We start from the raw sequence: 26,474 nt of genomic DNA, 5'->3' as shown, positions 1-26,474 counted from the left end.
AATGATCATAACTTCCTCTACAAAAACCCAATTCTTACAAACTTTATATCAAACTGAAGGGTTTTTTAATAAGATTTAATTTCAAACAAATTCCAATCAATTTTGAAAACTGAGGCATAAGTTATGATCAAACAAAGTTCACCTAAAAGCAACTTTTACCAAAAGTCACAACTTACCAAATTTTCCAAATCCTCAAACCACATCCAACCACAATAATACCAAAGTCCCATTTACACACAATCTACCCTCTTGGGTTACAATTCACCACTCTCAACCATCAAAAATCAATTATATGACACTAAGGTCAAATCTCCACCAATACATTCCTCAATCATCAATTTATCACTATCAATTCTCATAATCAATCTCATTCATGATTTATATCAATATCCACAATATACAATCGTTCAAATCATCAAACATCATACCTCAACATCAATATTTCTCAACATAACAATACCCATTCAATATACATCATCAATCAACCATCATCAACAAACACATAAATCCAAACCTATCCTATAGGTCACTAGCCTAAGTGTCCATGAATATTATATACTACATAGAAGAAACCGAAATCATACCTTGGCCGATTCCCAATATGTCCTTAACCTAAAATGAGCACAACAAAGATCACCAACAAGCTTTCCAACACAATCCAAGCCACCAACAAATTCAAATAGCTCCCAAACTCACAATAATCAAGCTATATATACATAAATCATTACAAATCAACCTAAGGCTCAATTTAAACATAATCTCACAAGGGTTTCAAGAGCTCTTACCTTGTCCAACAGTTTTGGTAGCCAAAATCCAAGGCTAAGCAAAAGTTAGAGTGAACCTAAACACCCAAAATCACAAAATCTCACTTAACCAAAAACCTTAAAACTCAGAATTTTAAAGAGAAGAACTGAGAGGAATTCAAGCTTTCCTTACCAGTTTCTTAGGTGGGTCATGTAGAGCTCTTCACAAGGAACGCATAGCCGTAAACGGTGCAGCGATCGGAGCTCTATAGTTCAAGATATGAGCTTGAGAAGGTGAGAATGAATAATGTTAATGGAGTCTCTCTCTCCTTCTCTTCTCAACTGGCGGTGTGTGTTTTAATGGCTGGTTGGTTCATTTAAAGCACTTATATATGTTGGGCTTGGGCTCAACTTGGGCCCGATCCAATCCGTTAGCGTTTTTAGCCCGTTCGACCCAACTTCGGGCCAAACCTTTAAAATTAACGCCCGATTTTATATTTCTAATATTTTTCTAAGGTTTTTTTACCGTTTCTATTTTTTCTCGTACAACACCGAGCAAACTTGAACCGGTTCAACCGGTTCAACTGCCGGTTCGCAGTTTTTTACGGTTTTTCGTAGAAAACACATTTTCTGACTCAGAAAGACCTTCTGATTCCAAAAATCATACTTAAATCCTCAAATTCTCACTGTAACTATGTGAAACCTACTTTGGAGCAATTAAATACTTAATTAAACAGTTAATTAAGCTCAGTTCTTACAAGTCTAACCCCTGCATCTAGCTTTTGAAATCTCAACCTTGATGAGTCTTGATTTGCAACTCCAACCACTAAACATCCTTCTCTTACACTTTATTCCACAAAGCCTCCTAAGTTGACCATCCGTTTCAAGAATACCATATTCAAGTGGGGTAGTAAAGCTAATAGAGATAAGTTTTACCCACTCAAATGAAGGAGTAGACGGCAACATAGGTAGAGAAGTCTCTAATAATGATCTTGATAAGGCATATTCAAATCCCGTCTATCCTTTTTGAAGGACTTCCACATCCACATCATTCTCCAATTCAATCGAAGAGGGTTCTTTAAACTCAAGGAGTTCATTTGCGGACGCACATTCATCACTTGGAGGGCTTGATTCATGATCATCATCACCAAGGGAACTTGTCTCTTGATCTATTCCATCCAATTCGGCATAGGGAATATGCCTTGGAGGTTGTGCACTAGCCTCCTCAACATCAAATTCAAGCTTCTTGGAGGAATACTCTACAACTCTAGATTTCTATGGAGGTTCAGCATCTCCTAAGTCTTCAACTACTTCTTCCTCTTTAACAAGTACGCCTTCCTCCAATTGTTCTAGTACAAAATCACATTCCTCGCTTTCCACCGGGATTTCTAGTTTTTCCTTCATGCTACGTTCTTCATTAGATTCTCCACATGTAGCCAATGGAGTTCCTTGAGTGTTGAAATGCATTGAAGCTAAATTATCGACTACCTCAGTCAAGGTAGTTATGAACTCTAGTGTCGTCCTTTGCATCTTACTTTGCTCTTGAAGAAGAACACCAAGAGTGTCATCCATTGGAGATTGGGGTGGATATGAGGGTTCACTACTTGAAAGGAAAGGTTCATGACAAGAGAGTGGTTCATCATGATAGGGATATGACGGTTCAACACTCTCCATCTTTGCCACTTGTTGTACAATACACTCTAGTCCTTTGTTCTCAAGTTGAGATTTGTTAGCCATGAGAGCTTCGTGTGCTTTTTGGTTTTTTCTCGCTCTATTTAATGGATGGTTGCTTGAAGTTGATCCATTGCTTCCTTAAAATGATCTTGTGGCTCTTGTTTCGCTTGGCTAACATAATTAGGATCATGTTGCGGTTGAAAGTTTACATATATTGGAGGTGGTGGTTCTTGGGAGTAATTGGGATGGAATTGGGGTGGCTCTATGTATGGTTCATATGGCTTATAAGGTTCTTGGTATGGTGGGTAAGGATTAGGGTCATATGGGGGTGTTTGGTTAGATGAGGCTTGTGAGTACGGTGGTTTAAAATTATGTTGAGGAGGAGATTCATAGGCATATGGTGGGGCTTGTTGGTAACTACAAGGAGGTCCACCATAGGTATTGTCTTCATATGAATCATGGAATGACTCTTGCTCATAGTACGTTGGTGGAGGTTGTTGGCAAAATGGTTTATCATAAGCTTGAGGTTCCTCCCACCTTTGATTGTCCCATCCTTGATGCATGTTCTCATTGTAGCGTTCATTCCCTATAATATAATTTGAACCAAACTCATAGCTAAAGGGGTGAGAATTCATAGTAATAAGAGAGAATAAAAACAAAAACTAATAAGAATTAATGAAAATAAACTCCTAAAACTAGAAACAACTAACAAAGAAACAAAAAGGCAAACATATTCACAATATTCACAATAACCAATAATAAGGCACACATTTGCAATTTCTCGGCAACGGCGCCAAAAATTAATGGGAAAAAAATGTTGGTAAAGATTTTCACAAAAATAAGCGCGTTGTAAGTATAGTTCTAAACCGACAATTAAACCTTAATCAAATTTAAATTGTTTGTCACTTAAGCAAACCCAATAAAATTAACCGAAGTATTTAAACCTCAGATCATCTCTCAAGGAATTACAGGGAAGTGTAGTTTATTATTGGTTATGAGATTGTATCTTTTTGAGTTTTGAGTTTAATAAACAAGGAATGTAAACAACAAGAAAATAAACTAGTAACTAAGATGCTCTTAGCAAGGATTGATAATTAGAAGTTCTATCCTCATTATCATTGTCAATTGTGATGGTAAATGTGAGTTGCCTTCACTTAGTTAACCTCTAACCAATGGAGGAAGGTCAAGTGCATACAATTAACTTGAGTTCACAAGTCCTAGTCAACTCAAAGTGAGAGACTAGCTTTGGTGAAGTTCAAGCTAACCGGCAATCTTCAATTACCAATCAACAAATGAGTTTTGATAACTCAAGAGTCTCTAATTGATTAATCCAAGTTAAGAACATAAAAATCTAATTTAAAACCTAACCAAACATTTTATCAAACATTTGGAAGGCATAAAATAAAAGCATAGAAAACTAATAAGGAAAATAAATATAAACAACCAACTGCAAGCATCAATGACTAACAAATAAAGAGAGCAACAATAAACTATGAAAACACAAATTGCATTAGAAGAAATCAAATGTAACAATAGCTCATAAACATGAAAGTGGCGAAAATAGAGAAATCAACAAGAGAAGGAAATAAACTAAAGTAATAGAACAAATAAAAGTAGAAGAAACCTAAATTAAAGCAAGGTAGAGATCTGAATATGAGAAAAAATAAACCTAAAAATCCTAAAACCTAGAGAGAGGAGAGAGTCTCTCTCTTTAGAAAACTACATCTAAAACCTAATAATTGTAAATTGTAAACCCTGTAAATTTAGCAAATAATTAAAGGAAAAATTAAGTTTTAATAAGAAAAATTAAAAATGTAAATATAATATTAAAATAGGATAGAGCTAATTAAAATGAAAATTTTGACACAAATTTTAAAGAAATCGGCCCAAAATTGGGCCGAACGGGCCAAACCGGTTAAACCGCACCCAAACTGGACCCGTGGGCCCCACCCACTCACTTAATAAAGTGAGTTTAGATCTTCCTTCTCCCTTCTTGCATGCTAAACACGCTGCTAGGCAGCCATGGAAGAGGAGAAGAAGCAAACCCTGACCTAAACTTCAATCCTTGATAACTTTTGATCCGGAGCTCCGATCGCTGCACCGTTTACGGTCACGCGTCTGCGGTGTTGAACTCTACAAAGCCCAGTACCTTTCAAGGTGAGGAAATCAAAATCCCAGCTTCTATTTTCTCTTCTTCAATTCAGGAATATTAAGGTTGCTGGATGTTAAAATTTTGGTTAAATTAATGATTATAGGATCAAATTGAGTTGAGGAATGAGTGGGCTTTGGTTCGATTGAGGCACATACAAGGTAAGGTTCATAAACCCTAGCCAATTTCGGTTCTAGTATGTTAAATGTGAATTTTGAGTATGTATGGTGATATATGTAAAATTAGGTGTATAAGTGTATATGTTGAAGGCTTGGTGGTGATTAGAGCTAAGATTTTGGGTGGTTTCTCAAAGCTTGAGGGGCTATGTTGTGACTTGGGTGGCTGCCTTGGACTAAATATAGTGATCGGCCAAAATATGGTTTAGGTTTCACGCGTTTAACATATAAGGTTTTGTGAAAACTTAGGTTAGAGCACTATAGGATAAGTTGAAATGGATGAATGTGTTAAATGATGAGTGTTTGTGATGTTGATGAATAAATTGATGTGGTATTGTGTTGAGTAATTGATAATGGGAGTTAAACGTATGTATGTATATATGCTTGTGGTTGGAAAGGTGGAATTTTGAATAATGTATGAGTCTTATGAATTGGTGTGAGTATTAATGTGTTAATAGATAGTATTAATAAAATGGGGCTTGATATGTTATAAATGTGCAGGTTTTATGGGTAAGGGTTAGAATTATGGGTAATAGATAATTGTTAAATGCAATTTCTAGTTGAAGGGGATGAGTTAGTAAGGTTGATGTTGCTGAAATTCTGTTGATTGGTTGGTTTATTATTGTTAGAAGAAGTGCAGAATTTTAATGATTTAAAGTGTGCTTGTATGATATAAATCATGGTAATTTCTGATAGGTACATGGAATTGAGGTTTTGGAGTGGGGTTATGATATAATTAAAGTAGATATGGTGATTAATGAGAGGAATGGTGGATTAGTATAAGTTGAAAACCTAGAGGACTAAATTTGGTTAGTGAAATTGATAAGTCTTGCTGCAGAAACTCCTAATCTGTTTGGACAGCAACCTAAAATGAAAACTGGGAATAATCTAGACATGATTTTCAAACTAATCAATTTTTCTAACAAATTTCTATAAGTCAAGATTATTCCAGAAAAATTTAAGGGAATTTGGCCAAGTGGTTTGGAAGATATGATTTTTTGAAGTTCAGTGGTTGCTGCGGATTTTCTGGTTTTTTTGTTCTACAGTACCAACTTTCAGATGCTATAACTTTGGATTTAAGTGAAATTTTGAGTTCTTTATAAAACGTATTTAAATATTTATCAGTCTATTTTAAGTGAGAACAAGTTTCAGGTCCAAATCTATTTTGTAGACTTAGATAAGTCATTTGGAAGATGGGTGGTTTGCTGGAAATTCTGAACTGATTCATAAAAACAGGGCACCTCTTTCAATTGATAATTAATTACTCAAACGAAGTGATATGAATCTGAAACTTGTGGGTTTTTTAACTTGGGAATGTTGACTGTAATCCCACCAAAATTTAGAAGCAACGGATTAGAATTAGAATTATTGTGGAATTTATAAAAATACTGCCGCTGTCTGCTTTTTCTGGAATTTTGTAAATGTAGTAGCAGAATTCTAAATTTTGTAAAAAATTCAATTCTAATCCAAGTTTAGCAAAACCTAACTTAAATTGAAGATTAGGATCTCTAGAGTTATCTTACCAATAAAAATAGGTCGTGCATAAGTATTTACAACACAAGAAGGATTTAGATTAAACAAGCTTAGGAAATGAAAAGAAATGTAAGTTGCCCCTAGGAAGGGTTAAAGTTAAAGACAATGATATTAAGAAATAAAAAGAAGAAAGAAGAATGAGGAACAAAAAATAAAATAAAAGTTGAGAATTGATGATGTTAATCAATCAAGAATAATAAAATGTATGAGCAATGAGATAAGAAAAGTTGAGAATGATGAGAAAATGATTTAATAACTTAGGCTTAGGGCGTTGTCCCCATGTCAGCCGAGATTTTTCTCGTGGTTGTTATTGAGCTTGGGGTATTGTTTTCCCCATGTCAGCTTGGGGTGTCGTCTGTTCTCCCCATGTCAACTTGGGATTCGTCCCATGGATATTATTGAGCTTAGGGACGTTCTCTTCCCCATGTTAGCTTGGGGATTCTCCCCATGGTGTATTTCTGAGCTTGAGAACATGTCGGGATGGCTACATAACCAACAGTTGATATCAATAGCCATAGGACAAACATGCATCATGTGCACATTGTTTGAATTGCTTGTTTGTGAACTAGTTGGGAATGTCTACGTGATTATAACATGCTATCTGTTGTACTTGTTATTTGCATTACTTGTAAGTTACTTGTGCTTGCCTTGTTTGCTTATTTGTCTGTGTAAACTAATTGGTGATGGAGGAGCGGAGGAAGGGTGGACCGGTTTGGACTTAATGTTAGGTATAAAATATGTAAGGCTAGAATTCATTAGGCCACCTACCCCTTTTTATGACTTCTGCTTAGAAATTAAGCTTTGCAATTGTATGATGGAGTTCTAGGATTACCTTTGGCATTCCCAGGACCGTATTTATTATACGTGTGGCACTGATGAGCGGATAATTTATACACTTTTTGGCATTGTTTTTAGTATGTTTTTGGTATGATCTAGTTAGTTTTTAGTATATTTTTATTAGTTTTTAGTTAAAAATCACTTTTCTGGACTTTACTATGAGTTTGTGTGTTTTTCTGTGATTTCAGGTATTTTCTGGCTGAAATTGAGGGACCTGAGCAAAAATCTGATTCAGAGACTGAAAAGGACTGCAGATGCTGTTGGATTCTGACCTCCCTGCACTCGAAGTGGATTTTCTGGAGCTACAGAAGCCCAATTGGCGCGCTCTCAATGGCGTTGGAAAGTAGACATCCTGGGCTTTCCAGCAATATATGATAGTCCATACTTTGCCTAAGATTTGATGGCCCAAACCGGCGTTCAAAGTCACCCTCAGGAATCCCAGCGTTAAACGCTGGAACTGGCACCCAAATGGGAGTTAAACGCCCAAACTGGCATAAAAGCTGGCGTTTAACTCCAAGAAGAGTCTCTACACGAAAATGCTTCATTGCTCAGCCCAAGCACACACCAAGTGGGCCCGGAAGTGGGTTTTTATGTCATTTACTCATCTCTGTACACCCTAGGCTACTAGTTTTCTATAAGTATGACCTTTTACTATTGTATTGAGATATCTGGGTAGCCATCTTCGTGTTTTATGCTATCTTAGATCATTGGGAGGCTGGCCATTCGGCCATGCCTAGACCTTATGCTTATGTATTTTCAACGGTGGAGTTTCTACACACCATAGATTAAGGTGTGGAGCTCTGCTGTACCTCGAGTATTAATGCAATTACTATTGTTCTTCCATTCAATTCCGCTTGTTCTTGTTCTAAGATATCACTTGTTCTTCAACTTGATGAATGTGATGATCCGTGACACTCATCATCATTCTCACTTATGAACAAGGTGACTGACAACCACTTTTGTTCTACAAGCAACCAAGGCTCTAGTGAATATCTCTTGGATTCCTGATTGCACGATGCATGGTTGATCGCCTGACAACCGAGTGCTCACCTGACAAACAAGCCAACCATTCCGTGAGATCAGAGTCTTCGTGGTATAGGCGAGAACTGATGGCAGCATTCAAGAGAATCCGGAAGGTCTAACCTTGTCTGTGGTATTCTGAGTAGGATTCAATGATTGAATGACTGTGACGTGCTTCAAACTCCTAGCAGGCGGGGCGTTAGTGACAGACGCAAAAGAATCGATGGATTCTATTCCGGCCTGACCGAGAACCGACAGCTGAATTCCGCGTGCTGTGACAGAGCATTTGCAATCGTTTTCACTGAGAGGATGGGAGGTAGCCATTGACAACGGTGAAACCCTACACGAGCTTGCCATGGAAAGGAATAAGAAGGATTGGATGAAGACAGTAGGAAAGCAGAGAGATGGAAGGGAAGGCATCTTCATGCGCTTATCTGAAGTTCCTACCAATGAATTACATAAGTATCTCTATCTTTATCTTTTATGTTATTTTCGTTCATCACCATATCCATTTGAGTCTGCCTGACTAAGATTTACAAGATGACCATAGCTTGCTTCATACTAACAATCTCCGTGGGATCGACCCTTACTCGCGTAAGGTTTATTACTTGGACGACCCAGTGCACTTGCTGGTTAGTTGTGCGAAGTTGTGTAATGCCATGGAATTGAGCTACCAAGTTTTTGGAGTTCATGACCGGGGATTATGAGAGTTGTGAAAAAGTATTGTTCACAATTTCGCGCACCAAGTTTTTGGCGCCGTTGCCGGGGATTGTTCAAGTTTTGAGCAAGCTCTTTGTCCGGTAACATCAGTGCCAAAATCCGGCAACAGCACCAAGTTTTTGGCGCCGTTGCCGGGGATTGTTCAGTTTGGACAACTGACGGTTTATCTTGTTGCTTAGATTAGGTATTTTTTTTTTTTCGAAATTCTTGAAGATGAATTCTAGAGTTTCATGATGATTTGTTGAAGTCTGGCTGGCTGAGAAGCCATGTCTAATCTCATTGGACCGAGGTTTCAACTTATCATCACAAGAGCTTGTTGATTTTTATCAATCTTGCTTTTGGAGCAGTGATCTGCTAAGGCTTGGCTGGCCTTTGGCCATGTCTAGTGTTTTGGACCGAAGCTTTCTTTGAAAGCTTGGCTGGCTGTGAAGCCATGTCTAATTCCTGGACCGGAGTCTTAGACTAGCATTGCACTGATTCCTGGAATTCTCATTAAGAATTTTGATACCTTTTTCCACTTAATTTTCGAAAAAACACAAAAAAATCAAAAAAATCATAAAACCCAAAAATTTCTTGTTTGAGTCTAGTGTCTCATCTTAAGTTTGGTGTCAATTGCATGCATTCATTCATGTGTCTTAGTGATCTTCAAGATGTTCTTGATGATTTCCGTGCTCTGATCTTTAAATTCTATTGACTTGAAGTGTTTTGTGTGTCTCATATGCATTCTCATTAGTGTCAGTAGTATACAAACTACTAAGTTTGGTGTCTGGCATGCATTGTTATTTGATTTTAGTTGCATTTTGATTATTCTTTATTATTAAAAATCCAAAAATATTTTTAATTTGTGTCTTTTCAAGTCAATAATACAGAGAATTGAAGATTCAGAACATACAGCAGAGGAATTGCACAGAAAAAGCTGGGCGTTCAAAACGCCCAGTGAAGAAAGACAGACTGGCGTTTAAACGCCAACCAGGGTGCCTGGTTGGGCGTTTAACGCCCAAAAGGGTATAGTTTTGGGCGTTAAACGCCAGAATGTGCACCATTCTGGGCGTTTAACGCCAGGATGGCTAAAGGGGGAAGATTTTGTTTTCAATTCAAATTTTTTTTTAAGTTTTCAGAATCTTTTCAAAATCAAATCTTTTTCAAATCAATTTTTCAATCAAATCTTTTTCAAAATCAATTTCTTTCCATTTTTTAAAGATACTTGCTATCAATTAATGATTTGATTCAACATCTCAAGTATGTTGCCTTTTCTGTTGAGAAAGGTTTAATGTTTGAATCATATCTTTTCTTGATAGCCAAGTTATTAATTTCTAAAATCAAATCTTTTTAAAATTGTTTTCAAATCATATTTTCTCAATCACATTTTTAAAAAAAAAAAAAACCAATCATATCTTCTTAACCACATCTTTTTCAAAATAGTTTTCAATCAAATCTTTTTGATTTCTAATTTCAAAATCTTTTTCAAAAATCATTTTATTTCTCTCCCACTTTCATTTTCGAAAATTAAGTAATGTTTTTCAAAAATGTTTTCAAAATCTTTCACTTAATTTTTGAAAATTACTTCCCTTCTCCTCACATCCTTCTATTTATGGACTAACACTATTCCTTAATGCAAAATTCGAACTCCATCTCCTTTGATAAGTTCGAATTTTCCACTTCTGTCTTCTACTCTTCTTTTCCTCTGACACTTCAAGGAATCTCTATACTGTGACATAGAGGATTCCACATTTTCTTGTTCCCTTCTCTTTCTTATGAGCAGGAGCAAAGACAAAAGCATTCTTGTTGAGCCTTATCCTGAACCTGAAAGGACCTTGAAGAGAAAGCTAAGAGAAGCCAAAGCACAACCCTCTTTAAAGGACCTGACCGAATTCTTCAAAGAAGAAGAACACATGGCAGCCGAGAACAACAATGCCAACAATGCAAGGAAGGTGCTGGGTGACTTTACTGCACCTACTCCCGACTTCTATGGGAGAAGCATCTCTATCCCTGCCATTGGAGCAAACAACTTTGAGCTTAAGCCTCAATTAGTTTCTCTAATGCAACAGAATTGCAAGTTTCATGGACTTCCATTGGAAGATCCCCATCAGTTTTTAGCTGAATTCTTGCAAATCTGTGACACTGTCAAGACTAATGGGGTTGACCCTGAGGTCTACAGACTTATGCTATTCCCTTTTGCTGTAAGAGACAGAGCTAGAACATGGTTGGACTCTCAACCTAAAGAAAGTCTGGACTCTTAGGAAAAGCTAGTCAATGCCTTCTTGGCAAAGTTCTTTCCACCTCAAAAATTGAGTAAGCTTAGAGTGGAAGTCCAAACCTTCAGACAGAAGGATGGAGAATCCCTCTATGAAGCTTGGGAAAGATACAAACAATTGATCAGAAAATGTCCATCTGACATGCTTTCTGAATGGAGCATCATAGGTATTTTCTATGATGGTCTCTCTGAACTATCCAAGATGTCTTTGGATAGCTCTGCTGGAGGATCTCTTCATTTGAAGAAGACGCCTACAGAAGCTCAAGAGCTGATTGAAATGGTTGCAAATAACCAATTCATGTACACTTCTGAAAGGAATCCTGTGAACAATGGGACTAATCAGAAGAAAGGAGTTCTTGAGATTGATGCTCTGAATGCCATTCTGGCTCAGAACAAGATATTGACTCAACAAGTCAATTTGATTTCTCAAAGCCTGTCTGGAATGCAAAATGCACCAAGCAGTACTAAGGAAGCTTCATCTGAGGAAGAAGCCTATGATCCTGAGAACCCTTCAATGGAAGAGGTGAATTACCTAGGAGAACCCTATGGAAACACCTATAATTCTTCATGGAGAAATCACCCAAATTTCTCATGGAAGGATCAACAGAGACCTCAACAAGGTTTCAACAACAATAATGGTGGAAGAAACAGGTTTAGCAATAGCAAGCCTTTTCCATCATCTTCTCAGCAACAGACAGAGAGTTCTAAGCAGAATACCTCTGACTTAGCAACCATGGTCTCTGATCTAATCAAAACCACTCAAAGTTTCATGACTGAAACAAGGTCTTCCATTAGAAACTTGGAAGGACAAGTGGGTCAGCTGAGCAAGAAAATCACTGAACTCCCTCCTAGTACTCTCCCAAGCAATACTGAAGAAAATCCAAAAGGAGAGTGCAAAGCCATTAACATGGCCGAATTCTGGGAGGAAGAAGAGGCAGTGAACACCACTGAGGAAGGCCTCACTGGACGTCCACTGGCCTCCAATGAGTTCCCCAATGAAGAACCATGGGAATCTGAGGCTCAAAATGAGACCATAGAGGTTCCATTGGAATTACTTCTGCCATTCATGAGCTCTGATGAGTATTCTTCCTCTGAAGAGGATGAGTATGTCACTGAAGAGCAAGTTGCTAAATACCTTGGAGCAATCATGAAGCTAAATGACAAGTTATTTGGAAATGAGACTTAGGAGAATGAACCTCCTTTGCTCACCAAAGAACTGGATGACTTGTCTAGGCAGAAACTGCCTCAAAAGAGGCAGGATCCTGGGAAGTTTTCAATACCTTGTACTATAGGCACCATGACCTTCAAGAAGGCCTTGTGTGACTTAGGGTCAAGTGTAAACCTCATGCCCCTCTCTGTAATGGAGAAGCTAGGGATCTTTGAGGTGCAAGCTGCAAAAATCTCACTAGAGATGGCAGACAACTCAAGAAAACAAGCCTATGGACTTGTAGAGGATGTTCTGGTTAAAGTTGAAGACCATTACATCCCTACTAATTTCATAGTCCTAAAGACTGGGAAGTGCATGGATGAATCCATCATCCTTGGTAGACCCTTCCTAGCCACAGCAAAGGCTGTGATTGATGTTGATAGAGGAGAGTTGATCATTCAAGTGAATGAAGAATCCTTGGTGTTTAAGGCCCAAGGATATCCCTCTATCACCATGGAGAAGAAGCATGAAGAGCTTCTTTCAAAGCAGAGCCAAACAGAGCCCCCACAGTCAAACTCTAAGTTTGGTGTTGGGAGGCCACAACCAAACTCTAAGTTTGGTGTTGAACCCCCACATTCAAACTCTAAGTTTGGTGTTGGGAGGTCCCAACATGGCTCTAAGTATCTGTGAGGCTCCATGAGAGTCCTCTGTCAAGCTAATGACATTAAAGAAGCGCTTGTTGGGAGGCAACCCAATGTTTTATAATTAACTATTTTCTTTTGTTATTTTATGTCTTTTGTAGGTTGATGATCATAAGAAGTCACAAAATTAATGAAAAAAGCAAAAACAGAATGAAAAACAGGAAGAAAAACAACACACCCTGGATGACGCACCTACTGGCGTTTAAACGCCAGTGAGGTTAGCTGTTGGGCGTTTAACGCCCAGTCTGGCACCATTCTGGGTGTTTAACGCCAGAAAGGGGCACCAGACTGGCGTTAAACGCCAGAAAAGGGCAAGAACCTGGCGTTAAACGCCAGGAATGGGCACCAGCCCGGCGTTTAACGCCAGAAAAGGCACAAAACGTGATTTTGCATGCCATTTGGTGCAGGGATGACTTTTCCTTGACACCTCAGGATCTGTGGACCCCACAGGATCCCCACATACCCTACCACTCTCTCTCTTCTTCACCAATCACCTCAACACCTCTTCCCCAAAAAACCCTCACCTATCAAATCCCTTCTTCTCTTCACCACTCACATCCATCCTTCATAAAACCCCACCTACCCCACCATTCAAATTCAAACCACTTTCCCACCCAAACCCACCCTCAAATGGCCGAACATCCCTCTCCCTCTCTCCTATATAAACCCTCCTTCACTCCTTCATTTTCACACACCTTAAACACCATCTCTCTCCCCTTGGCCGAATACAAAGCCATTCCCTTTCTCCTCATTTCTTCTTCTTCTACTCTCTTCTTTCTTCTTTTGCTCGAGGACGAGCAAACATTTTAAGTTTGGTGTGGTAAAAGCGTTGCTTTTTCGTTTTTCCATAACCATTTATGGCATCCAAGGCCGGAGAAACCTCTAGAAAGAGGAAAGGAAAGGCAAAAGCTTCCACCTCCGAGTCATGAGAGATGGAGAGATTCATCTCAAGGGTGCATCAAGACCACTTCTACGAAGTTGTGGCCTTGAAGAAGGTGATCCCCGAGGTCCCTTTTTCACTCAAAAAGGGTGAATATCCGGAGATCCGACATGAGATCCGAAGAAGAGGTTGGGAAGTCCTTACCAACCCCATTCAACAAGTCGGAATCTTGATGGTTCAAGAGTTCTATGCCAATGCATGGATCACCAAGAACCATGACCAAAGTGTGAACCCAAATCCAAAGAATTATCTTACTATGGTTCGGGGGAAATACTTGGATTTTAGTCTGAAGAATGTGAGGTTGGCGTTCAACTTGCCTATGATGCAAGGAGATGAACATCCTTACACGAGAAGGGTCAACTTTGATCAAAGGTTGGACCAAGTCCTCACAGTCATATGTGAAGAGGGCGCCCAATGGAAGAGAGATTCAAGAGGAAAGCCGGTTCAATTGAGAAGGCATGACCTCAAGCCCGTGGCTAGAGGATGGTTAGAGTTTATACAACGCTCAATCATTCCCACTAGCAACCGGTCCGAAGTTACCATAGACCGGGCTATCATGATCCATAGCATCATGATTGGAGAAGAAATAGAGGTTCATGAGGTTATAGCCCAAGAACTCTACAAGTAGGAGTTGACATAGAGGGAGACATCCCCATTGATGAAGACAAGCCCATCACTAAGAAAAGGATGGAGCACACAAGAGACCCCACTCATCATGAGATCCCTGAGATGCCTCAAGGGATGCACTTTCCTCCACAAAACTATTGGGAGCAACTAAACACCTCCCTAGGAGAGTTGAGTTCCAACATGGGACAACTAAGGGTGGAGCATCAAGAACACTCCATCATCCTTCATGAAATTAGAGAAGACCAAAGAATCATGAGGGAGGAGCAACAAAGACAAGGAAGAGATATTGAGGAGCTCAAGCACTCCATAGGATCTTCAAGAGGAAGAAAGAGCCGCCATCACTAAGGTGGACCCGTTCTTTGATTTCCTTGTTCTTTATTCTTCTGTTTTTCGAATTTTATGCTTATGTTTATCCATGTTTGTGTCTTGTGATCATTAGTGTCTTAGTGTCTATGCCTTAAAGTTATGAATGTCCTATGAATCCATCACCTTTCTTGAATAAAAACGTGCTTAATTGAAAAACAAAGAAAGAATTGCATGAATTTTGAATTTTATAATAGTTTAATTATTTTGATGTGGTGGCAATACTCTTGTTCTCTGAATGTATGCTTAAACAGTGCATATGCATCTTGAATTTGTGGTTCATGAATGTTGGCTCTTGAAAGAATGATGAAAAAGGAGACATGTTACTGAGGATCTGAAAAATCATAAAAATGATTCTTGAAGCAAGAAAAAGCAGTGAATACAAAAAAAAAACGAAAAAAAAGGGGGAAAGAGAAAAAGAAAGAAAAAGAAAGAATAAAGTTGTGATCCAAGGCAAAAAGAGTGTGCTTAAGAACCCTGGACACCTCTAATTGGGGACTTTAGCAAAGCTGAGTCACAATCTGAAAAGGTTCACCCAATTATGTGTCTGTGGCATGTATGTATCCGGTGGTAATACTGGAAGACAGAGTGCTTTGGGCCACAGCCAAGACTCATAAAGTAGCTGTGTTCAAGAATCATCATACTTAACTAGGAGAATCAATAACACTATCTGGATTCTGAGTTCCTAAAGAAGCCAATCATTCTGAGTTGCAAAGGATAGAGTGAGATGCCAAAACTGTTCAGAGGCAAAAAGCTAAAAGCCCCGCTCATCTAATTAATACTGATCTTCATAGATGTTTTTGGAATTCATTGCATATTCTCTTCTTTTTATCTTATTTGATTTTTAGTTGCTTGAGGACAAGCAACAATTTAAGTTTGGTGTTGTGATGAGCGGATAATTTATACACTTTTGGCATTGTTTTTAGTATGTTTTGGTATGATCTAGTTAGTTTTTAGTATATTTTTATTAGTTTTTAGTTAAAAATCACTTTTCTGGACTTTACTATGAGTTTGTGTGTTTTTCTGTGATTTCAGGTATTTTCTGGCTGAAATTGAGGGACCTGAGCAAAAATCTGATTCAGAGACTGAAAAGGACTGCAGATGCTGTTGGATTCTGACCTCCCTGCACTCGAAGTGGATTTTCTGGAGCTACAGAAGCCCAATTGGCGCGCTCTCAATGGAGTTGGAAAGTAGACATCCTGGGCTTTCCAGCAATATATGATAGTCCATACTTTGCCTAAGATTTGATGGCCCAAACCGGCGTTCAAAGTCACCCTCAGGAATCCCAGCGTTAAACGCTGGAACTGGCACCCAAATGGGAGTTAAACGCCCAAACTGGCATAAAAGCTGGCGTTTAACTCCAAGAAGAGTCTCTACACGAAAATGCTTCATTGCTCAGCCCAAGCACACACCAAGTGGGCCCGGAAGTGGGTTTTTATGTCATTTACTCATCTCTGTACACCCTAGGCTACTAGTTTTCTATAAGTATGACCTTTTACTATTGTATTGAGATATCTGGGTAGCCATCTTCGTGTTTTATGCTATCTTAGATCATTGGGAGGCTGGCCATTCGGCCATGCCTAGACCTTATGCTTATGTATTTTCAACGGTGGAGTTTCTACACACCATAGATTAAGGTGTGGAGCTCTGCTGTACCTCGAGTATTAATGCAATTACTATTGTTCTTCCATTCAATTCCGCTTGTTCTTGTTCTAAGATATCACTTGTTCTTCAACTTGATGAATGTGATGATCCGTGACACTCATCATCATTCTCACTTATGAACAAGGTGACTGACAACCACTTTTGTTCTACAAGCAACCAAGGCTCTAGTGAATATCTCTTGGATTCCTGATTGCACGATGCATGGTTGATCGCCTGACAACCGAGTGCTCGCCTGACAAACAAGCCAACCATTCCGTGAGATCAGAGTCTTCGTGGTATAGGCGAGAACTGATGGCAGCATTCAAGAGAATCCGGAAGGTCTAACCTTGTCTGTGGTATTCTGAGTAGGATTCAATGATTGAATGACTGTGACGTGCTTCAAACTCCTAGCAGGCGGGGCGTTAGTGACAGACGCAAAAGAATCGATGGATTCTATTCCGGCCTGACCGAGAACCGACAGCTGAATTCCGCGTGCTGTGACAGAGCATTTGCAATCGTTTTCACTGAGAGGATGGGAGGTAGCCATTGACAACGGTGAAACCCTACACGAGCTTGCCATGGAAAGGAATAAGAAGGATTGGATGAAGACAGTAGGAAAGCAGAGAGATGGAAGGGAAGGCATCTTCATGCGCTTATCTGAAGTTCCTACCAATGAATTACATAAGTATCTCTATCTTTATCTTTTATGTTATTTTCGTTCATCACCATATCCATTTGAGTCTGCCTGACTAAGATTTACAAGATGACCATAGCTTGCTTCATACTAACAATCTCCGTGGGATCGACCCTTACTCGCGTAAGGTTTATTACTTGGACGACCCAGTGCACTTGCTGGTTAGTTGTGCGAAGTTGTGTAATGCCATGGAATTGAGCTACCAAGTTTTTGGAGTTCATGACCGGGGATTATGAGAGTTGTGAAAAATTATTGTTCACAATTTCGCGCACCAAGTTTTTGGCGTCGTTGCCGGGGATTGTTCAAGTTTTGAGCAAGCTCTTTGTCCGGTAACATCAGTGCCAAAATCCGGCAACAGCACCAAGTTTTTGGCGCCGTTGCCGGGGATTGTTCAGTTTGGACAACTGACGGTTTATCTTGTTGCTTAGATTAGGTATTTTTTTTTTTCGAAATTCTTGAAGATGAATTCTAGAGTTTCATGATGATTTGTTGAAGTCTGGCTGGCTGAGAAGCCATGTCTAATCTCATTGGACCGAGGTTTCAACTTATCATCACAAGAGCTTGTTGATTTTTATCAATCTTGCTTTTGGAGCAGTGATCTGCTAAGGCTTGGCTGGCCTTTGGCCATGTCTAGTGTTTTGGACCGAAGCTTTCTTTGAAAGCTTGGCTGGCTGTGAAGCCATGTCTAATTCCTGGACCGGAGTCTTAGACTAGCATTGCACTGATTCCTGGAATTCTCATTAAGAATTTTGATACCTTTTTCCACTTAATTTTCGAAAAAACACAAAAAAATCAAAAAAATCATAAAACCCAAAAATTTCTTGTTTGAGTCTAGTGTCTCATCTTAAGTTTGGTGTCAATTGCATGCATTCATTCATGTGTCTTAGTGATCTTCAAGATGTTCTTGATGATTTCCGTGCTCTGATCTTTAAATTCTATTGACTTGAAGTGTTTTGTGTGTCTCATATGCATTCTCATTAGTGTCAGTAGTATACAAACTACTAAGTTTGGTGTCTGGCATGCATTGTTATTTGATTTTAGTTGCATTTTGATTATTCTTTATTATTAAAAATCCAAAAATATTTTTAATTTGTGTCTTTTCAAGTCAATAATATAGAGAATTGAAGATTCAGAACATACAGCAGAGGAATTGCACAGAAAAAGCTGGGCGTTCAAAACGCCCAGTGAAGAAAGACAGACTGGCGTTTAAACGCCAACCAGGGTGCCTGGTTGGGCGTTTAACGCCCAAAAGGGTATAGTTTTGGGCGTTAAACGCCAGAATGTGCACCATTCTGGGCGTTTAACGCCAGGATGGCTAAAGGGGGAAGATTTTGTTTTCAATTCAAATTTTTTTTTTAAGTTTTCAGAATCTTTTCAAAATCAAATCTTTTTCAAATCAATTTTTCAATCAAATCTTTTTCAAAATCAATTTCTTTCCATTTTTTAAAGATACTTGCTATCAATTAATGATTTGATTCAACATCTCAAGTATGTTGCCTTTTCTGTTGAGAAAGGTTTAATGTTTGAATCATATCTTTTCTTGATAGCCAAGTTATTAATTTCTAAAATCAAATCTTTTTAAAATTGTTTTCAAATCATATTTTCTCAATCACATTTTAAAAAAAAAAAACCAATCATATCTTCTTAACCACATCTTTTTCAAAATAGTTTTCAATCAAATCTTTTTGATTTCTAATTTCAAAATCTTTTTCAAAAATCATTTTATTTCTCTCCCACTTTCATTTTCGAAAATTAAGTAATGTTTTTCAAAAATGTTTTCAAAATCTTTCACTTAATTTTTGAAAATTACTTCCCTTCTCCTCACATCCTTCTATTTATGGACTAACACTATTCCTTAATGCAAAATTCGAACTCCATCTCCTTTGATAAGTTCGAATTTTCCACTTCTATCTTCTACTCTTCTTTTCCTCTGACACTTCAAGGAATCTCTATACTGTGACATAGAGGATTCCACATTTTCTTGTTCCCTTCTCTTTCTTATGAGCAGGAGCAAAGACAAAAGCATTCTTGTTGAGCCTGATCCTGAACCTGAAAGGACCTTGAAGAGAAAGCTAAGAGAAGCCAAAGCACAACCCTCTTTAAAGGACCTGACCGAATTCTTCAAAGAAGAAGAACACATGGCAGCCGAGAACAACAATGCCAACAATGCAAGGAAGGTGCTGGGTGACTTTACTGCACCTACTCCCGACTTCTATGGGAGAAGCATCTCTATCCCTGCCATTGGAGCAAACAACTTTGAGCTTAAGCCTCAATTAGTTTCTCTAATGCAACAGAATTGCAAGTTTCATGGACTTCCATTGGAAGATCCCCATCAGTTTTTAGCTGAATTCTTGCAAATCTGTGACACTGTCAAGACTAATGGGGTTGACCCTGAGGTCTACAGACTTATGCTATTCCCTTTTGCTGTAAGAGACAGAGCTAGAACATGGTTGGACTCTCAACCTAAAGAAAGTCTGGACTCTTAGGAAAAGCTAGTCAATGCCTTCTTGGCAAAGTTCTTTCCACCTCAAAAATTGAGTAAGCTTAGAGTGGAAGTCCAAACCTTCAGACAGAAGGATGGAGAATCCCTCTATGAAGCTTGGGAAAGATACAAATAATTGATCAGAAAATGTCCATCTGACATGCTTTCTGAATGGAGCATCATAGGTATTTTCTATGATGGTCTCTCTGAACTATCCAAGATGTCTTTGGATAGCTCTGCTGGAGGATCTCTTCATTTGAAGAAGACGCCTACAGAAGCTCAAGAGCTGATTGAAATGGTTGCAAATAACCAATTCATGTACACTTCTGAAAGGAATCCTGTGAACAATGGGACTAATCAGAAGAAAGGAGTTCTTGAGATTGATGCTCTGAATGCCATTCTGGCTCAGAACAAGATATTGACTCAACAAGTCAATTTGATTTCTCAAAGCCTGTCTGGAATGCAAAATGCACCAAGCAGTACTAAGGAAGCTTCATCTGAGGAAGAAGCCTATGATCCTGAGAACCCTTCAATGGAAGAGGTGAATTACCTAGGAGAACCCTATGGAAACACCTATAATTCTTCATGGAGAAATCACCCAAATTTCTCATGGAAGGATCAACAGAGACCTCAACAAGGTTTCAACAACAATAATGGTGGAAGAAACAGGTTTAGCAATAGCAAGCCTTTTCCATCATCTTCTCAGCAACAGACAGAGAGTTCTAAGCAGAATACCTCTGACTTAGCAACCATGGTCTCTGATCTAATCAAAACCACTCAAAGTTTCATGACTGAAACAAGGTCCTCCATTAGAAACTTGGAAGGACAAGTGGGTCAGCTGAGCAAGAAAATCACTGAACTCCCTCCTAGTACTCTCCCAAGCAATACTGAAGAAAATCCAAAAGGAGAGTGCAAAGCCATTAACATGGCCGAATTCTGGGAGGAAGAAGAGGCAGTGAACACCACTGAGGAAGGCCTCACTGGACGTCCACTGGCCTCCAATGAGTTCCCCAATGAAGAACCATGGGAATCTGAGGCTCAAAATGAGACCATAGAGGTTCCATTGGAATTACTTCTGCCATTCATGAGCTCTGATGAGTATTCTTCCTCTGAAGAGGATGAGTATGTCACTGAAGAGCAAGTTGCTAAATACCTTGGAGCAATCATGAAGCTAAATGACAAGTTATTTGGAAATGAGACTTAGGAGAATGAACCTCCTTTGCTCACCAAAGAACTGGATGGCTTGTCTAGGCAGAAACTGCCTCAAAAGAGGCAGGATCCTGGGAAGTTTTCAATACCTTGTACTATAGGCACCATGACCTTCAAGAAGGCCTTGTGTGACTTAGGGTCAAGTGTAAACCTCATGCCCCTCTCTGTAATGGAGAAGCTAGGGATCTTTGAGGTGCAAGCTGCAAAAATCTCACTAGAGATGGCAGACAACTCAAGAAAACAAGCCTATGGACTTGTAGAGGATGTTCTGGTTAAAGTTGAAGACCATTACATCCCTACTAATTTCATAGTCCTAAAGACTGGGAAGTGCATGGATGAATCCATCATCCTTGGTAGACCCTTCCTAGCCACAGCAAAGGCTGTGATTGATGTTGATAGAGGAGAGTTGATCATTCAAGTGAATGAAGAATCCTTGGTGTTTAAGGCCCAAGGATATCCCTCTATCACCATGGAGAAGAAGCATGAAGAGCTTCTTTCAAAGCAGAGCCAAACAGAGCCCCCACAGTCAAACTCTAAGTTTGGTGTTGGGAGGCCACAACCAAACTCTAAGTTTGGTGTTGAACCCCCACATTCAAACTCTAAGTTTGGTGTTGGGAGGTCCCAACATGGCTCTAAGTATCTGTGAGGCTCCATGAGAGTCCTCTGTCAAGCTAATGACATTAAAGAAGCGCTTGTTGGGAGGCAACCCAATGTTTTATAATTAACTATTTTCTTTTGTTATTTTATGTCTTTTATAGGTTGATGATCATAAGAAGTCACAAAATTAATGAAAAAAGCAAAAACAGAATGAAAAACAGGAAGAAAAATAGCACACCCTGGAGGACGCACCTACTGGCGTTTAAACGCCAGTGAGGTTAGCTGTTGGGCGTTTAACGCCCAGTCTGGCACCATTCTGGGCGTTTAACGCCAGAAAGGGGCACCAGACTGGCGTTAAACGCCAGAAAAGGGCAAGAACCTGGCGTTAAATGCCAGGAATGGGCACCAGCCCGGCGTTTAATGCCAGAAAAGGCACAAAACGTGATTTTGCATGCCATTTGGTGCAGGGATGACTTTTCCTTGACACCTCAGGATCTGTGGACCCCACAGGATCCCCACATACCCTACCACTCTCTCTCTTCTTCACCAATCACCTCAACACCTCTTCCCCAAAAAACCCTCACCTATCAAATCCCTTCTTTCTCTTCACCACTCACATCCATCCTTCATAAAACCCCACCTACCCCACCATTCAAATTCAAACCACTTTCCCACCCAAACCCACCCTCAAATGGCCGAACATCCCTCTCCCTCTCTCCTATATAAACCCTCCTTCACTCCTTCATTTTCACACACCTTAAACACCATCTCTCTCCCCTTGGCCGAATACAAAGCCATTCCCTTTCTCCTCATTTCTTCTTCTTCTACTCTCTTCTTTCTTCTTTTGCTCGAGGACGAGCAAACATTTTAAGTTTGGTGTGGTAAAAGCGTTGCTTTTTCGTTTTTCCATAACCATTTATGGCATCCAAGGCCGGAGAAACCTCTAGAAAGAGGAAAGGAAAGGCAAAAGCTTCCACCTCCGAGTCATGAGAGATGGAGAGATTCATCTCAAGGGTGCATCAAGACCACTTCTACGAAGTTGTGGCCTTGAAGAAGGTGATCCCCGAGGTCCCTTTTTCACTCAAAAAGGGTGAATATCCGGAGATCCGACATGAGATCCGAAGAAGAGGTTGGGAAGTCCTTACTAACCCCATTCAACAAGTCGGAATCTTGATGGTTCAAGAGTTCTATGCCAATGCATGGATCACCAAGAACCATGACCAAAGTGTGAACCCAAATCCAAAGAATTATCTTACTATGGTTCGGGGGAAATACTTGGATTTTAGTCCGGAGAATGTGAGGTTGGCGTTCAACTTGCCTATGATGCAAGGAGATGAACATCCTTACACGAGAAGGGTCAACTTTGATCAAAGGTTGGACCAAGTCCTCACAGTCATATGTGAAGAGGGCGCCCAATGGAAGAGAGATTCAAGAGGAAAGCCGGTTCAATTGAGAAGGCATGACCTCAAGCCCGTGGCTAGAGGATGGTTAGAGTTTATACAACGCTCAATCATTCCCACTAGCAACCGGTCCGAAGTTACCATAGACCGGGCTATCATGATCCATAGCATCATGATTGGAGAAGAAATAGAGGTTCATGAGGTTATAGCCCAAGAACTCTACAAGTAGGAGTTGACATAGAGGGAGACATCCCCATTGATGAAGACAAGCCCATCACTAAGAAAAGGATGGAGCACACAAGAGACCCCACTCATCATGAGATCCCTGAGATGCCTCAAGGGATGCACTTTTCTCCACAAAACTATTGGGAGCAACTAAACACCTCCCTAGGATAGTTGAGTTCCAACATGGGACAACTAAGGGTGGAGCATCAAGAACACTCCATCATCCTTCATGAAATTAGAGAAGACCAAAGAATCATGAGGGAGGAGCAACAAAGACAAGGAAGAGATATTGAGGAGCTCAAGCACTCCATAGGATCTTCAAGAGGAAGAAAGAGCCGCCATCACTAAGGTGGACCCGTTCTTTGATTTTCTTGTTCTTTATTCTTCTGTTTTTCGAATTTTATGCTTATGTTTATCCATGTTTGTGTCTTGTGATCATTAGTGTCTTAGTGTTTATGCCTTAAAGTTATGAATGTCCTATGAATCCATCACCTTTCTTGAATAAAAACGTGCTTAATTGAAAAACAAAGAAAGAATTGCATGAATTTTGAATTTTATAATAGTTTAATTATTTTTGATGTGGTGGCAATACTCTTGTTCTCTGAATGTATGCTTAAACAGTGCATATGCATCTTGAATTTGTGGTTCATGAATGTTGGCTCTTGAAAGAATGATGAAAAAGGAGACATGTTACTGAGGATCTGAAAAATCATAAAAATGATTCTTGAAGCAAGAAAAAGCAGTGAATACAAAAAAAAACGAAAAAAAAGGGGGAAAGAGAAAAAGAAAGAAAAAGAAAGAATAAAGTTGTGATCCAAGGCAAAAAGAGTGTGCTTAAGAACCCTGGACACCTCTAATTGGGGACTTTAGCAAAGCTGAGTCACAATCTGAAAAGGTTCACCCAATTATGTGTCTGTGGCATGTATGTATCCGGTGGTAATACTGGAAGACAGAGTGTTTTGGGCCACGGCCAAGACTCATAAAGTAGCTGTGTTCAAGAATCATCATACTTAACTAGGAGAATCAATAACACTATCTGGATTCTGAGTTCCTAAAGAAGCCAATCATTCTGAGTTGCAAAGGATAGAGTGAGATGCCAAAACTGTTCAGAGGCAAAAAGCTAAAAGCCCCGCTCATCTAATTAATACTGATCTTCATAGATGTTTTTGGAATTCATTGCATATTCTCTTCTTTTTATCTTATTTGATTTTTAGTTGCTTGAGGACAAGCAACAATTTAAGTTTGGTGTTGTGATGAGCGGATAATTTATACACTTTTTGGCATTGTTTTTAGTATGTTTTTGGTATGATCTAGTTAGTTTTTAGTATATTTTTATTAGTTTTTAGTTAAAAATCACTTTTCTGGACTTTACTATGAGTTTGTGTGTTTTTCTGTGATTTCAGGTATTTTCTGGCTGAAATTGAGGGACCTGAGCAAAAATCTGATTCAGAGACTGAAAAGGACTGCAGATGCTGTTGGATTCTGACCTCCCTGCACTCGAAGTGGATTTTCTGGAGCTACAGAAGCCCAATTGGCGCGCTCTCAACGGCGTTGGAAAGTAGACATCCTGGGCTTTCCAGCAATATATGATAGTCCATACTTTGCCCAAGATTTGATGGCCCAAACCGGCGTTCAAAGTCACCCTCAGGAATCCCAGCGTTAAACGCTGGAACTGGCACCCAAATGGGAGTTAAACGCCCAAACTGGCATAAAAGCTGGCGTTTAACTCCAAGAAGAGTCTCTACACGAAAATGCTTCATTGCTCAGCCCAAGCACACACCAAGTGGGCCCGGAAGTGGGTTTTTATGTCATTTACTCATCTCTGTACACCCTAGGCTACTAGTTTTCTATAAGTATGACCTTTTACTATTGTATTGAGATATCTGGGTAGCCATCTTCGTGTTTTATGCTATCTTAGATCATTGGGAGGCTGGCCATTCGGCCATGCCTAGACCTTATGCTTATGTATTTTCAACGGTGGAGTTTCTACACACCATAGATTAAGGTGTGGAGCTCTGCTGTACCTCGAGTATTAATGCAATTACTATTGTTCTTCCATTCAATTCCGCTTGTTCTTGTTCTAAGATATCACTTGTTCTTCAACTTGATGAATGTGATGATCCGTGACACTCATCATCATTCTCACTTATGAACAAGATGACTGACAACCACTTTTATTCTACAAGCAACCAAGGCTCTAGTGAATATCTCTTGGATTCCTGATTGCACGATGCATGGTTGATCGCCTGACAACCGAGTGCTCGCCTGACAAACAAGCCAACCATTCCGTGAGATCAGAGTCTTCGTGGTATAGGCGAGAACTGATGGCAGCATTCAAGAGAATCCGGAAGGTCTAACCTTGTCTGTGGTATTCTGAGTAGGATTCAATGATTGAATGACTGTGACGTGCTTCAAACTCCTAGCAGGCGGGGCGTTAGTGACAGACGCAAAAGAATCGATGGATTCTATTCCGGCCTGACCGAGAACCGACAGCTGAATTCCGCGTGCTGTGACAGAGCATTTGCAATCGTTTTCACTGAGAGGATGGGAGGTAGCCATTGACAACGGTGAAACCCTACACGAGCTTGCCATGGAAAGGAATAAGAAGGATTGGATGAAGACAGTAGGAAAGCAGAGAGATGGAAGGGAAGGCATCTTCATGCGCTTATCTGAAGTTCCTACCAATGAATTACATAAGTATCTCTATCTTTATCTTTTATGTTATTTTCGTTCATCACCATATCCATTTGAGTCTGCCTGACTAAGATTTACAAGATGACCATAGCTTGCTTCATACTAACAATCTCCGTGGGATCGACCCTTACTCGCGTAAGGTTTATTACTTGGACGACCCAGTGCACTTGCTGGTTAGTTGTGCGAAGTTGTGTAATGCCATGGAATTGAGCTACCAAGTTTTTGGAGTTCATGACCGGGGATTATGAGAGTTGTGAAAAAGTATTGTTCACAATTTCACGCACCAGGCACCTTTACCATGCTGAGAACCTCCGGTTCTCACCCCCATACTGTGTTGTTGTTTTCAGATGCGGGTCGAGCGGATCCTCGGTAGGCGTCTAAAGGTTCTGCAGCGAAGTGGTTTGCTTTGGGGTGTCCTTTTGTTATTTTGATGTATATATATATATGTATAGTTTCTCCTCTTGTATGTAAGAATACTTTGTTTATGGAGAACTAGGGTTTTGAACATGTTCTTCTGGGTTGTTATTATATATATATATATATGTATATGTTCTTCGGCCAGCCTTAGCTTCGCAGGCTGAGTTAGGAGCTAGTTATGCTGTGTTCTTGGCCCTCTACTCGTATCATCTGTACATATATGTTATT

General features: G+C 39.6%; 2 non-coding genes across 2 annotated transcripts; both read right to left on the bottom strand.

The window, feature by feature from the left end:
* Nucleotides 1-11,146: 11,146 nt before the first annotated feature.
* LOC130977485 (small nucleolar RNA R71) lies at nt 11,147-11,250 on the bottom strand. Its single transcript, XR_009085174.1, has one exon. It is a non-coding gene; the product is annotated as a small nucleolar RNA R71 (small nucleolar RNA).
* An 8,512-nt stretch (nt 11,251-19,762) lies between these two features.
* On the bottom strand, nt 19,763-19,866 carry LOC130977252 (small nucleolar RNA R71). The gene has a single exon (XR_009084953.1). It is a non-coding gene; the product is annotated as a small nucleolar RNA R71 (small nucleolar RNA).
* Nucleotides 19,867-26,474: the final 6,608 nt, after the last annotated feature.

This window comes from Arachis stenosperma, chromosome 4 (assembly GCF_014773155.1).
Source record: "Arachis stenosperma cultivar V10309 chromosome 4, arast.V10309.gnm1.PFL2, whole genome shotgun sequence".
Classification (NCBI taxonomy): Eukaryota; Viridiplantae; Streptophyta; class Magnoliopsida; order Fabales; family Fabaceae; genus Arachis; species Arachis stenosperma.
Note: the sequence above shows the minus strand (reverse complement) of the source record. Positions and strands in the feature narration are given on the sequence as shown.